The sequence below is a fragment of the Salvia miltiorrhiza genome, chromosome 1 (assembly GCF_028751815.1).
Source record: "Salvia miltiorrhiza cultivar Shanhuang (shh) chromosome 1, IMPLAD_Smil_shh, whole genome shotgun sequence".
In the NCBI taxonomy this organism is placed as follows: Eukaryota; Viridiplantae; Streptophyta; class Magnoliopsida; order Lamiales; family Lamiaceae; genus Salvia; species Salvia miltiorrhiza.
The window spans coordinates 9,209,699-9,224,743 of record NC_080387.1 but is presented as its reverse complement, the minus strand read 5'-3'; positions in this window follow the sequence as shown (position 1 = coordinate 9,224,743).

Here is a 15,045-nt window from a genome sequence, read left to right as displayed (position 1 = left end):
GGAGATCTTCTCCTTCTTTGAGAGTGAACAAAGTTCTGTCCACTGATCCTTTCTTGAACCCTTGTTCTATAAGATACTCAGACAGAGTATCATACCATGCTCTTGGTGCTTGTTTCAAGCCATAGAGCGCTTTCTTCAGCTTGTACACCTTTTCTGGTCCTGCAACCTCAAAGCCTGGAGGTTGTTCCACGTAGACTTCATCAGTGTGCACTCCATTGAGAAATGCGCACTTCACATCCATTTGGTTTACCTTGAATCCTTTGTGAGCGGCAAAGGCTAAGAAGAGCCTGACTGCTTCCAATCTGGCAACTGGGGCAAAAGTCTCATCGTAGTCGATTCCTTCTTCTTGACTGTATCCTTTTACTACTAGCCTTGCTTTGTTTCTCACAACATTTCCTTCTTCATATTTCTTGTTTTTAAAAATCCATTTCAAACCAATCACTTTTGCATCGTCTGGTCGATCCACAAGTTCCCAAACTGAATTCCGATTGAATTCATTGAGTTCTTCTTGCATTGCGATGACCCATTGAGTGGACTTCAGAGCTTATTCAACGTCCTTCGGCTCTGTAGATGATAAGAAATAGCTGAAGTTCTTATCTTCGTTGATGCAGTTCTGGTTGATATCAAAGACGAGGTTGCACATTGATCTTCGAGTCTTTACACCGTCTGATGGTTCTCCAATGATGTTCTCCTTTGAATGGAGTTTAAACCATCTTTGATACTTCTTGATTTCTTCTGGCGATGGTGGAGGTTCTTCAGTCAGAATGGTTCTGAATTGTTCAGCATTTTCTCGAGCAGGGGAGTGTTGAACTGGTGTTACTTCAGCAGGTTCAACTTGTTCTTTGCCAACCGGAGTTCCCCCTTGACAGATGCTATCTGCATTGGCTCCAGTCTGAGCTTCAGACCTTTGACTGATCTTCTGATACTGAAGTTTTTCAGTATCTTCTTCTTTTCCGGGTCCCCACACCAAGACTGTAGAAGGTTCGGTGTCCTGTTTTTCAGTTTTGGAAACTTCAGTGTTCTCAACATTTATTTCAACTTCTTGTTTCTGAAATCATCAGTAGACTCATCAAAAACAACATGTGGTGTTTCTTCAACACAAAGAGTTTGAGAATTAAACACTCGATAGGCTTTGCTGGATCGTTCAGTTCCAGAGTATCCAAGAAAGATTCCTTGATCAGCCTTGCTATCAAATGTGTTTAATCTCCTCTTATCATTGTTGTGAATGAAACACCGAGAACTGAAAGCATGAAAATATGAGATTGAAGGCTTCCTGTTCTTCCATAGCTCGTATGGAGTTTTCTCATGTCTTTGAGTGAGGAATGAGCGATTTTGCGTGTAGCATGCGTTGTTGACTGCTTCAGCCCAAAACTTCAAAGAGAGTTTTGATTCGGCTAGCATCGTTCTTGCTGCTTCCTTCAAAGACCTGTTTCTTCTTTCAACTACTCCGTTTTGATGAGGAGTCCTTGCTGCAGAAGTTTGATGACTGATTCCTTGTTCCTCACAGTAGTTATGAATGACAGCATTGAGGAATTCAGTCCCTCGATCTGATATGATGCTGATGATGTTGACTTCATTTTCAACGTTTAGTCTTCTCAGCAGCTTTGGCAATTCTAGCAGTGTCTCTTTCTTGTTGTAGAGAAAGAAGTATTTCGTGAAAAATCATCCACGACAACTAAGGTATACTTCCTACCATTGTAACTTCTGGGAGAGATTGGGCCAAACAGATCCATGTGAAGTAGTTGAAGAATTCTTTCAGAGGAGTGTCCTGACTTTGACTTGAATGACGTCCTGGTTTGCTTTCCTCTTTGACATGCTTCACATTCTTGTTTCTTCTGGAACACAATAGAAGGTAAACCTTCTACCAGTTGATGTTTAGCAAGCTTGTTGATCATTTTGAAGTTGAGGTGGTTGAGTCTCCTGTACCACAGCCAGATGAGCTCCGAGCTGCTTTTGCTGATGAGACAAGTTTCCGGAGGACTGTCTTCCCATGAGACGACGTAGAGAATTCCTTGTCTGATCCCTCTCAGAACCACCTTCCTTTGACTGTTTCTGACAGTGAATTCATCATTTTTGATCTTCACTGCGAATCCGCTGTCACAAAATTGACTCACAGACAACAGATTATGTTTAAGTCCAGAAATATAGCTAACATTACTGATACTAGCGTTACCCATGTCGAGTACACCATAGCCTTTTGTTTCTCCGATTGAGTTGTCTCCTAATGCAACTTTTGATCCAGCTTTCTCAACATATTGTGTTAGATATTCTTTGTAGCCCGTCATGTGCTTCGAACATCCGCTATCCAGGTACCATGTTCTGATTGAGGCTTTAACTTGTTCCTTCTTTTTGTGTTTCCTGTTTTTGACCTGTAAGGAAGAGTTAATTTAGGAACCTATATCTGCTTCAGAACTGGTCTTGGTGTTGATCTCTTGCGCTTTGTCGGTTGTTCGACTGAAGTAATCGGTGCTTCAGTTGTCACATGAGCAATCTTCTGTTGAGCTTTCCTTTTGAGAACCTCACTCTTGTAGAGTCTTTGTCTGGTGAGTTGTTAAGGTCTTCTTTGCTCTACAGAGTATCTCCTTTGAGATACTTGTGTCATTCTTGACTGATGGAGACTTGACTGATGTTGTGGAACATGAGTCATATGATGCCCAGTTGCATGCTGTCGTGATTGGCGTTTGGCTCGTCTGGACTTATCATAGCTTTGTCTCCATGGATGTTGTTCTCTTCGGAACTGAACGGGTTTCAGTTTCTGACTGATGTTGTTGTTCTTCCCCTTGGACTGATGAGGAAGATTCTGCTTGAGTCCTGATGCTCCTTACCCTATCTTTGACTGAAATCTGCTTTCCAGTCTTCTCAGAAGGATGATCTGGTTGGGGGCTTCCTTGGCTCGTCTATAGCTTTGAGGAGGAGAAACATTTGTTCTTGCCATCAGTTTGCGTTTCTGAACTTCTTCCATATCATGATCTCTTGATTCTTCTGAAGTGGTGTTTCCAGAAGTGTCAGCTACTTCTTCGATCATGATATTATTTCCTTTATCAGTTGGAGCAACCTTTCCTCCGATCCTTTCAACAAGGCCTTTTGAAGGAAAGTTGGTCATCATGGGAGACTTCATCATGCAGTCCTTGACTGTTTCTTCCAATTTGTGATTGAGCCTCTTGATTTCATGAGATGCTCTGTCACACTCTGAAGTAGAAATTTTGAGCTTTTCTTCCAGTCGACTGTTCTCCATGATCAGTTGGTCAAGACACGTTTCATCCGGAAAGTAGATGATTGTCTGATTCTTGACTCGTTCATCATTGATCTCCTTTTCCATTTTCTGATTCTGCTTGAGGAGATCTTCGAACATTTTCCTTAACTGACAGTGATTAGTCATGAGCTGATCGTACTGGTCAGTTTCATCGGCTGAGCTTTCTCCAAATTCTGAGTGATCTCCTGAAAACACCAGGGAGTTATCAGTATAAGGAGTTTTTGAGTGAGAGTTTACCTCTGAACCGTTCATTCCGTTTTCGTAGCTGTTGTCGGCCACGCTTTCAGTTTCGTTGGCCATCAGGGCTTGGCTCTCATCATCTGAGCTGGTAGAGTTGAAATCGGATGATTCAGATGCTTCTTCGGATGATCCTGCATTGTCAGCAACCATCGCTTTCTTCTTCGCGTATTTGCGATCTTTCTTGGCTTTCAGCTCTTTGCGCTCAAACTGCGTCAGTTCAGGGCATTCAATTCGAAAGTGCCCTTTCTTTTTGCATCCAAAGCATTCCACATCTTTTAAGTCGAAAGCGGTTGGTCTTCTTTCTCCGCTTCTGTCAGTGGAATATCTGGACTTGCTTTCTCTTTCTTTTTCTTTGCAGTGCTGCTTGTGGAACTTCCTGTACTTGCGGAATTTAGACTCCATCTTGTTGAATCTTTCAGTCAATAAAGCATATTGACTGAAGAAGTCTTCGGGCTTGAGTTCCGCTGGTTCCTTTGTCTGCTTCTTGCTTTCTTTTGCTGAAGCTTTCAGTGCTGCTCCTTTTGAGGTTGATGGACCATCTTCATCTGATCCTCCAGCCCTCTTGGTTCCAAGATTTCTCTGAATATCGAACTCATTTGCCAAGAGATCAGAGAAGAGCTTGTTTGTCGGGAGGCGACTGAATCCTGGCTTGTTCTGATGAGTGACTGAGTAGATCTGCCAATCTCTTCGTGGAAGTGCTCGAAGAATCTTCAGGTTGATTTCTCGTTAAGTGTACTTGTCCTTCGAGATGGATTGAACTTCGTTCAGGATGTGGTTGAATCTGAGTTCCATATCGTCGACAGATTCATTCTTGAGCATGAGAAATAAGTCGAATTTCTAACAAGCTATGGACAACTTGTTCTCCTTTATCTCCTCGGATCCGATGCACATTCTTTCAAGTATGTCCCACATCTCTTTTGCAGTTTTGCACTTGATGATCTTGGTGACGTGCTTGTCTGGAACTATGCCGGAGATGATGCTTTTGGCGAGGTTGTCAAGCTCATCCTGCTTCCTTTCTTCTGTGGTGAAGTCTGCCTTTTGCTTGATTTGGACATCATCGAACGGATCCCTAGTTGGATCTGTAGGAATTCTTTTGACAATCTCAGTGATGATGATGGGTCCATGGGTGATGACTTCCCATATTCGGCAATGCTGGGCGGTGAGGAAGCTTTCAAGCCGAAACTTCCATATGTCGTATTTTTCAATACTAAACATAGGTAGAGAGGATACTCTGATGTGGTTAGTCTCCATATAAAAATAGAGAACAGATAACAACAGATAAGACAAACAGCAAACACTTTTTGAAAGAGAAAAAGTTTTTCGAGACCTTTGAGAAAAAGAATCTAGTTCAATTAGAACCTAATCAAAATAGAATTGTTCTACATGCTCTGATACCAATTGTTAGGTCCGGAGGGTCTCGAATAGGTGTATGGGGGGGGGAATACACCTATAGGCTATTTTTCGATCTTAACACAGAGATCAAAATGAAACTTTGAACACAAACTCAGACACCTGTTTACTGAAAGGAGTTTTGACCAAAACAGGGTTGACGACTGATACTGAATACTCTTCAGTAAGGAGTTATCAGTTAAGTTGAAACAATTTAACTGATGCACTTAAAGCTTCAGTCGACTTTGATAAACAGAGATGTTACAAATCTTATTGACTATCAGAGGATAGATCAGTCAGACTGATAACACACGCAGCGAAAAACTTTTATTTCGTAATAGCCTGTGAGTTGAGCATGTTGTTAGTCTTAAGTTTCTCTTTGCACTTAATCAGTTTTCAGTTTACAAAGGGAATAGCACAATTAAGAAAGTAAGTACTGAAAGCTGTAAATGACACAGAGATTTTTACGTAGTTCGGAAAACACTTCCTACATCCACGGTCGGTTGATCAAACCAACAACTTCACTCTACAAGTGCTTACGGGTGCACTGCAAACCGATGCTCGTGCTTACGGGTGCACAGCAAATCGATGATTGTGCTTACGGGTGCACATCAAACCTGAATGTGTGCTTGCAGGTGCACACAACCGAAACAACTGAAGATTCAATCTTCAGTACCAATACACCTTGTTGGATTTCTCACTCCTAGCACGCTCTGGTTACTAGGATCTCACGAAGACAGAGTACCTTCCTGAACTCCTTTGCAACTCAAACACTCGATTCTGTCGGTCGAAGGGAGGTTTGAAAACTTGCCAACTAAACTTCAAAGAACAAGTTCTTTGCAGTTAGTTTGACATAGGCTTTGGGTAAACAAGGTTTGCCTAAGGTCTAAGAGAATTTATGTAATCAGCAGTGGTGAAGTCTAACTTTCGAACCTATCTAAACTAACCGGAAAAAGAGCTAACCGGAAAAAGAGATCGGAATAACCTGTATTGCAGTGTGAAAGAGAGTTTGCTTGAAAACTTGCAGATGAGATTTCTTAAGATAAAATTGCGTATCTGATATATTGGTTTACAAAGCGTATTTATAGGATTACATTAGGGCGAAGGGTAAAAGGGGCTTTTCATGTCGTTCACGTACTCCACAGGCGGCGTACGTGAACGTTTCTCTCTCCTCTAACAAACTCTCTAACTATTTTGCAGCTTTTTGTTGAACACGTGCTCTCTTCAAGCTTTCACTGCTGGTTGTTTCCACTCCCTAGGTCTTCTCCGTATGTCGCTTTAGTGCTGCGCTGTCCTCTCTAGTCTGCGCAGACATTCGACGGCGCCGCTATCTTTTATGATATGGCTTTGCCTCTTTCGATCCGAGTGGGCCTGGAGTTTAAACCAACTTCTTTCTTAGTCTGCGCCGACATTAATCGTCGCCGTTGTATTATTTCGACGATCGTGTGGTGTATTCACGCTTCTTGAGTCGAGTGTGTTCCGGGGCTAAGTCGGCGCCGCTGTCCTTGTTTGGGGTAGGATGGCTGATGGGATCCTCACTCCTCATCAGCTACTCCCCCCTAGTCTACGAAAAAGAGAGCTTTGAATTTTCGTAGCTGTGTGATTTATGCCTAATTGTTCTAATTTTAGGGGTTTGCATGTGCTTATTTTAAGTTAAATCTTCTGAAAATTGGTGCGTTTTATGGTCTATTTTATGCTTTGCAGAAGATTTAGGTTTTCGAGATGAAGAGTGCAAATCTTGGAGAATTTGGGCTAAGAATCGTGTGTTTGTGCACACTCTAGCATGGAAGAGAGGCAAAGCCCCCATGCCAGAACCGAGAAGGCTGCGCCAGAGCTAAAACCCCGCGCGGAAGTCAGGCCAGAGGAATCGAAATGCCAGAGGAGTCACCAGCCAGAGGAGTCACTAGTCAGAGAAGTCGCTAGCCAGAGGAGTCAAAAGTCAGAGGAATCGAGAAGCCAGAGCAGAAGAATCACCTATTCCTCTGCCGAGAAGCGCCAGCATCAGAGAAGTAAAGTCCAGCGCTCGATAGCAGAGAACTCACCGTTCCTCTGGCGAATGCCAGAGAGGAAGCGATTCCGCTGGAGACCCATTCCTCTGGCGAATGCCAGAGCGGAAGCCATTCCGCTGGCGAGAGCCCCGAATTCGGCCGGAGTAGGAGTGTTCCCAGAGCGCGCATTGCAGCTGGAAGTTGCCTTATTTTGCACGATTCTATTTCCTTTAGAATTCTTCTTTGCATGGCAACTTCCATGGTGATCCATAGGGAATTGAAGTCTATAAATAGGGCCATACTTTTCATTGTAATAATCAATCTTTTGCCCTAGTTTTAGACGCCATCTTTGAGATCTGTTGGCATCCGAAGCTTAGGATTTACTTGCTTTCATAGTTGTTCATAGTTTCGAGTTTTTATTGTTCTAAGTTAGATTTCAATTTCGTTTTTAGTTTAGTTTCTTGGATTGTGATTGAGTGACACAATTACACGTTCAAGACAATTACGGTATTTCGTATTTAAATCCAAGTTATTTTCGTTTAATCATGTTTATGCTTTTCGTTATTGTTTATGCTTTCTTTTCAATTATGCAATTTAAATTATGCACTTTAGTTTCATGCCTAGATTAGAAGTCTTTAAATTTACAAGTATTTAATTTCTTAAGTTAGGTTTAATTCGAGTTGTTTAAATTATTGCCTAGGTTAAGTTTAAGTTCAATTTACGTTTAAGTTTAAGTTACGTTTTTAAATCAAAACCTTTACTGCTTTCTTTTATTGCTTTTTCTTACGATACTACTAAAAGCCCTTAAAGACTTTCCTTGAGAGATGACACTGGGTCAACTTACCATCGCTAGGATGTCCTTGTTCTATTGCAAGTCAACTTAGAGGTGTTTCTAGTTGAGTCACTGTGCTTGAAATCAGGTTTCCCCTATTCTAGTCTGCGCCGACTTGTATCGGTATTGCTACTTTGCCTTGATCGTTGCGTGACACGGCTCTGCTCTTCTGAGTCAGGTATGCTTAGAGCTTGGTTCAGTTTCTGTCTCGACCAATGATGCCTTAGATCTGCGCTGCTTTCTTGTCAAATATGTCTTCTGAGCCGAGTATGTTGAGGGCCCCGAGTCGGCGCCGCCGATCCGTAAGATGGCTGATGGGATCCTTATTCCTCGCCAAGCAGTGGTGGATTTTTGGCTTTGGGATTCTCTTCTTCGATTCAAACTTTGGAGAGCTTGGGCTTTAGCTGAGAAATAATTTTGGCAGAGTTTCAGCTTATGTTGTTGAATCGGTGAAGATTGAAGTGATCCTCGAGCGCTATTTATATGAGAAGTCTTGAATAGATCTGTTGGCGGAGAAGGTCTTCAAGATTTCTTCTGTTAGAGAGTAATTGGAACTTGGGCTGAGGCTTCAATCTTTGAGGTTCCTTGTTTGGTGAGAACGACTATCTTGAGGAGCAGGAGATGTGACATCTCTGAAAAGGTAATCACCAAAGAGGAGTGTCCTCTGCAGAGAAAGGATGATCCTGAGATCTCTACATTTAATGCGGCTGTACTTCTGGAGTGCGTGGCTTCCTTTGAACGTTGGAGGTTCAGTCCAAGGAAGAATGTTTAACTGATACTTGACTTTAGTATCAGTCCGCTGATTCCACGTGGCACGCATTAAGTAATCAGTTCAAAACTGATTCTTCGACTGTTGCTTCAGTCGGCAACTTCAGTCTTCAGTCTTCAGAACAGCAAACTAAACTAGAAAAAGAACTCTAACACTTGAGTTCGAGCAGTTCTAGTCTATTACAAAAGAAGCCTATTGATTTTGGTATCATCAAAACAAGGATTAGAATATTTCATTAAGTTCCCAACAAACTCGAATTCAGAATCAAGATAACTAGTTGTGGTTCTAACTTTATAACTTGAATTCACAACGAGAAATATTTTTAGTTGTGAATTCTACCTTTAAAACTCGATTCACAACTAATATATATTCGAGTTGTGAATTCTAGTTTTAGAACTTGAATTCACAATCAAGACAACTAGTTATGAATTCTAGCTTTAAAACTCGAATTCACAGCCAAAATGATTCTTAGTTGTGAATTCGAGTTTTAATTCTAGCTTTAAAACTTAAATTCACAACTAAGAGTATGAATTGGTTGTCAATTGTACAATTTTAACCTATATTCACGACTGATACGATTCTTGCCAGACCGTTCAAACGAACACGCAAGCGGAAGCCTGAAGAACGAACGATAGATGAATGAAATCTCAAAACCTCTGAATCTAACCCATAGAATGATTTAGGCGAATTGAATTCCCTAAACCCCAACGTGACGTTGACGCAGCAACTCAAGGACGATGGGTGACACCCGATGAGGGTTGGTTGACTCGCCGTTACGACGATAGATGAATTCTCTTAGAATATTCAAGAGGAATTCGAAACTCTCAAGAGAGAAATAAAACTCACAGTTTTTGATAAAAATAATGTTCAATTTTCGTAGGCTACATATCAGCCATATATATAGGCAAAAACCAAATTTAGTCTAACAAGGAAACAACTTAAAACAAACCCTAATCTAATAAGGAAACAAATCCTTAGTCAAAACAAAGTATAAAACTCAAAACTGACTCAACTAAGGCCCAATTTCAGCCACCCTAATATAATCCACGAAAATAATAAAATAAAAACAAATAAAACACTCGATTAAATCAGTCCACATATGCAACGTAACTTGGGCCTCCATGGCATGCATCATTCCCCTCCTCTTGAAAGTGATTTGTCTTCAAATCCAAGTCGTCAATTCAAATGCCGGGATCAAAAACCAGATCTTCGTTTCTTGCAAGAAACGACTGTTGGACCATAGCTTTGCTCCCTTGTCCATTATTCTTCTTCTTCGGCTCTAACTCTGACGTCTCTTGAACCTTGAACATGGAGGAGTTTTTGTTGAAAATAACGTCATGCTTCACTTCTTTTTCGAACAGCCATGGTTGCTCCAACCATTTATATGTAGCTTGCATCGACACTTCATCACAAAAGACTTCACTTTCATACTTGTTGATGTGAAACGGAACCTTCACCAACTTTATCAGCTTGGTATCTCCAATATCATTCTTCCATTGAAGCTTAGGTTGCTTTAACAAGATCATCCCTAACTTATTTGCAACATCGCATCTGATTAGATTGATGTTATTTCGCTGCTCCTTTTCAACGCCCTTAGCTTGCGTCAAAGCCTTTGCTTCCAAAGTAGTTGGAGTAGATTCCTCAAGCACTTCCTCACTTGAATCCTTCAATTTTAGCAACTTAGGATTAGACTCATCATCTTTGACATCAACCTCTCTATCAACATCCACCAACTCCTTTGGATTCAGACATGCCTCGTCTTTGATATCCACCACGACTTCCACTTCAACCTCCATCTCCTTTGGATTCAAACGGTGGCTTGTCTGGTTGATAGTGACAGTGTCTTCTAGTTGTTGCATTGGCAATGGCTTATTCTCATAGATCCAATTATCCCACTCTCCTCCAAGATACGATTTATGATGGTGTTTCTTTTGGATTGATGGAATATTTTACAACTTAATATCATCACGATCCCTTTCTCCACCTCGCCTTTTCTTGCTGCCATAAACTTGTCGATGAGCATTCTCGAAGTATTCTTAGCAAGATTTTTCTTCTTTCATAAGACCCCTTCGAGGACACCTAATTGACTGACGAAAATTCTTAGCCAGTCTCTGTTGAGATTGCTCAATTCGATATAACCTCTCATGGAAAGGCTTAAACTCATTCTTTACAATTCTCCGCATCTCTTCTACCATATACATCAAATCGGCTCCAGTCATACTCAAGTCTGGTCGAAAAGACTAGCTCTGATACCAAATGATATGGTCCTTGTCAGACCGTTCAAACGAACACGCTAGCAGAAGACTGAAGAACGAATGATAGATGGAACAGATAATGAAAATCCCAAAACCTCTGAATCTAACCCATGGAATGATTTAGGCGATGGAATCCCTAAAAAACATCTACCGTTGACACGAAGAAAGAAAACGAAACCTGGATATGAAACGTGGCTCTGGTGCCAAATGATACGATCCTTGCCAGACTGTTCAAACAAACACGCAAGAGGAAGACTGAAGAACAAACGATAGATGAATGAAATCCCAAAACCTCTGAATCTAACCCACAGAATGATTTAGGCGAATTGAATTCCCTAAACCCCAACGTGACGTTGACACAGCAACTCGAGGACGATGAATGACACCCGATGAGGGTTGGTTGATTCGCCGTTATGCCGATAAATGAATTCTCTTGGAATATTCAAGAGGAATTCGAAACTCTCAAGAGAGAAATAAAACTCACAGTTTTTTATAAAAATAATGTTCAATTTTCATGGGTTACATATGAGCCATATACATAGGCAAAAACTAAACTTAGTCTAACAAGGAAACAACTTAAAACAAACCCTAATCTAATAAGAAAACAAATCCTTAGTCAAAACAAAGTATAAAACTCAAAACTGACTCAACTAAGGCTCAATTTCAGCCACCCTAATATAACCCATGAAAATAATAAAATAAAAACAAATAAAACACTCGATTAAATCAGCCCACATATGCAACGTAACTTAGGCCTCCATGGCATGCATCAATGACCCAACGTGTATTTGAGTGGTTAATTTATCGAACTGGATGTGAATTTAAGAACATTGACAACACAAACTCATCTGCACAACAATTTGACACCACGCAACCTCAAATATTTGATTTTGTTCTCTAAATATCATTTCCACATCAATTTCTCCACAACAATACAAACTCATCTCCACATCAATTTCTCCAAAAATCTCATTTCATTCTCTAACCTTTGTATGTAAATCTCAATTTCTCCACACCTTCGTTCTCTAACCTAGGGGTGGAGCAAAATACCGAAAAATCGGTATACCGCACTTACCGTACCGAAAAAATACCGAAATTTCGGTATACCGAAAATTTCGATATGGTATTGTACCGTACCGAAAATTTTTGGTATGGCAACGGTATCATTTTTCCCATACCGCGGTATACCAATATATACCAATATATACCGATACCATGGTATATGACGAAAAACCGGTATATACCGTTGTTTCGGTATATACCATGCTACGATATATACCGCGGTATCGGTATATACCGAAAAAACCCGTATACCGTTAGAATAAATTATATATATTTAATTAGTGGTAAATTATTAAAAAGTTTTTTTTCATAATTACTAAAAAATTAATGACAACTTATAAAATACTCCCTCCGTCCCAATATTCAAGTCCTGTATTCCTTTTTGGGCCGTCCCAATATTCAAGTCCCCTTTCCTTTTTTGGCATTAATTAGAATACAATTAATAGATTTAATTATGTCTCTCTCTCCTCTCACAAACCAACCCACCTGCCTCTCTCTCTCTCCTCACTTCTCTCTTCTCTCTCAAATCGTCATCTCCCCCCTCTCTCCTCTTCTTCTTTCACCGCCTCGCCGCCTCCACCTTCCACCGTCTCGCCGCCTCCACCGCCTCTCAGCAGGAATAAGGGCGGCGACTCGCCGGCCCCTCAGCAGCGGCGAGGGTCTCCACCCAACCCCCAATTTCACCGCCTCCCTCATTTCCCCTCTCTCTCTCTCCTCGCCTTTTCTCTCTGAAACAAGGCTCGTCGCCGGCCTTCCTTCCCTCACGACACCGGCCTTCCTTCCCCTACGACCGCCGCCCGTTTTCCTTCCCCAATTCCAAAAACCTTCAAATCCGACCAAATACCAGTAAAATTAAAAATCAAAACCATATCTCTGCGGGAATGAAGACAATAAAAACTCGAAGCCAAAAGTCGAAGCTTTCCCCGACCACTACCTCGGAGAACGACACCCCTTTCGGCGTGCGGTCACCGGGAATTGAGCGGGAGAAATTTGGGGCTTAGGGTTTCAGACGAGTAGGGGTTGCGGCTTGCTGTTGCTGCCGAATTTCTGAGTCAACGACCTCCCTCTCCCTCTCTCAATTCCCGCAACGCCGGCGCGAGGTCAGAGGTAAAAATAAAAGATCTGCCACCGTACGTCCACCATTCACCGTCCACCTTGTTCTTCTCTACAAAACACCCACCACAACTGATTATTGTTGGAGATTATTGTTGCTGTTTGAGCCTCAGGCGTTGGGCGGGGATTTGGACTGCCGCAATAGGTGGTGGTGCAGTGGAGAATGGTTTGAGAGAAGAGAGAGTGAGAATGGCAGAGAAGATGGGCTGCCACAACTGATTATTATTGTGTATTAGTCAATAGTCAATTTAATTAGTTAATAAAATAATATTAATTAAAGCACTAATTATGTGGTCCCTACTGTTTTTACATCTATTTTAACTCTCCTAAATACCCGTGCCCAAAAGAAAGGGGACTTCATTATTGGGACAGAGGGAGTATTAATTAAAGCACTAATTATGTGGTCCCTATTGTTTTTACATCTATTTTAACTCTCCTAAATACCCGTGCCCAAAAGAAAGGGGACTTCATTATTGGGACGGAGGGAGTATATATTTATTAATAATTAAAAACATGTAAATAAATTGAATAAATATAAAATAAATTGCGTCTATGTTATTTAACTAAAGGACTTTGAAAAATATACAAGTATATTATATAACTATACAAGTATGAGCTACATATATATCTATATTTATATGTCTACATACTATAATTCTAATTCTAGAATAACTATATCTCTAGAATAAGTTACATTCATGTTATATATTAAATTAACTAATAGATAATAATAAGTCATAAGTAAATTTTGAAAAGTAAATATAAAACTCAAGCAATAATTACAAGATCTACTAGGTTATTGATGAAACTAGAATATCAATATATAGTCAATTATAATATATAACTATATAAGTGTGAGCTATATAGTTATATTATATATGTAGACTATAACTATAATTTTAGAATAAGTTAATTCTACGGATGTAAAGTAAACAAATCGAATTGAAGCGAATATTATTGAATTCGATTCACATTCGTAAAAATAATTTCATATTCCAATGATTACTCGAATATCTTTCAAATTTTATTTGCTATTCATATTCTATTCGTACATTGATTCGCGAATATTCGAATCGAATCAAATATCCGTTTCAATTTTTTACAAGTATATTTTAAACAATATAAATCGAAATAGTACTTCCTACTATTTCATTTGACTTCTTACTATTTAATTCAAATATGAAATACTTTCGTATGAATTGAATTTGAAATCAATATTTTTAATGCTTTGATTAATATTAATTTTTATTTAAGTAAATATAATTTTTTTCTTTATTTTACTTTATATCTATTTTATTCTTTATTTTTAAATACTTAATCGGGCATTATGATTTTTGAATCATATTTGATAACTAATCAAATCAAACAAAATATTCATATTTGTATTCGAGTTAATCACAAAATGTCGTATTTGAATATAAAAAATTTGAATTGAATACCAAACTGAACCAAAAATATTTGATTCATTTAATTAAGGGGAAAAAATATAATTATGTCATTTTTCTAATATAAATAAAAGCAATTAATATCAAACAATGAAATACTTACTATATTTCATTAAATTATTATTCAATACTCATTAAATCCTTGAATATAAATAAAAACAATATAATACCACTACAAAAAAAAAAAGGGTTTTAGTGGCAACAATTTTTGTCGCTATATGTGTCAAAGTCGTCACTAAAGCATCCTAGTGACAACTTTTGTGGTCGTCGGTAAGTCGCGGCTATATCAACCGTCGCTAAAAAGCTACAGTGACGACGAAAAAACATTGTCACTGCAAATCTATTTATTGCCACAGATGATGTTGCCACTGAATATGATTAAATTGTGACGATTTTACTTCTGTCACTATATTTTGAAATTTGTAGCCACGTTTGAAGTTTGTCACAATAGTTTCTGTTTGCAGTGACATGATATTGTTGTCGTTGTAATTATGTAATTTAGTGACATGATACAAACGTCACTAAATTTTTCAGTCAATAGTCACAATGTATTTGTCGTCACTACAATTTTCTCATTTAGTGACATGATTTCTATTGTCACTATATAAACCAACCTGTAGTCGCATGTTTTTATCGTCATTAAAGCATAATCATTTAGTCACATGTTATAATCGTCACTATACATGTATAATTATAAGA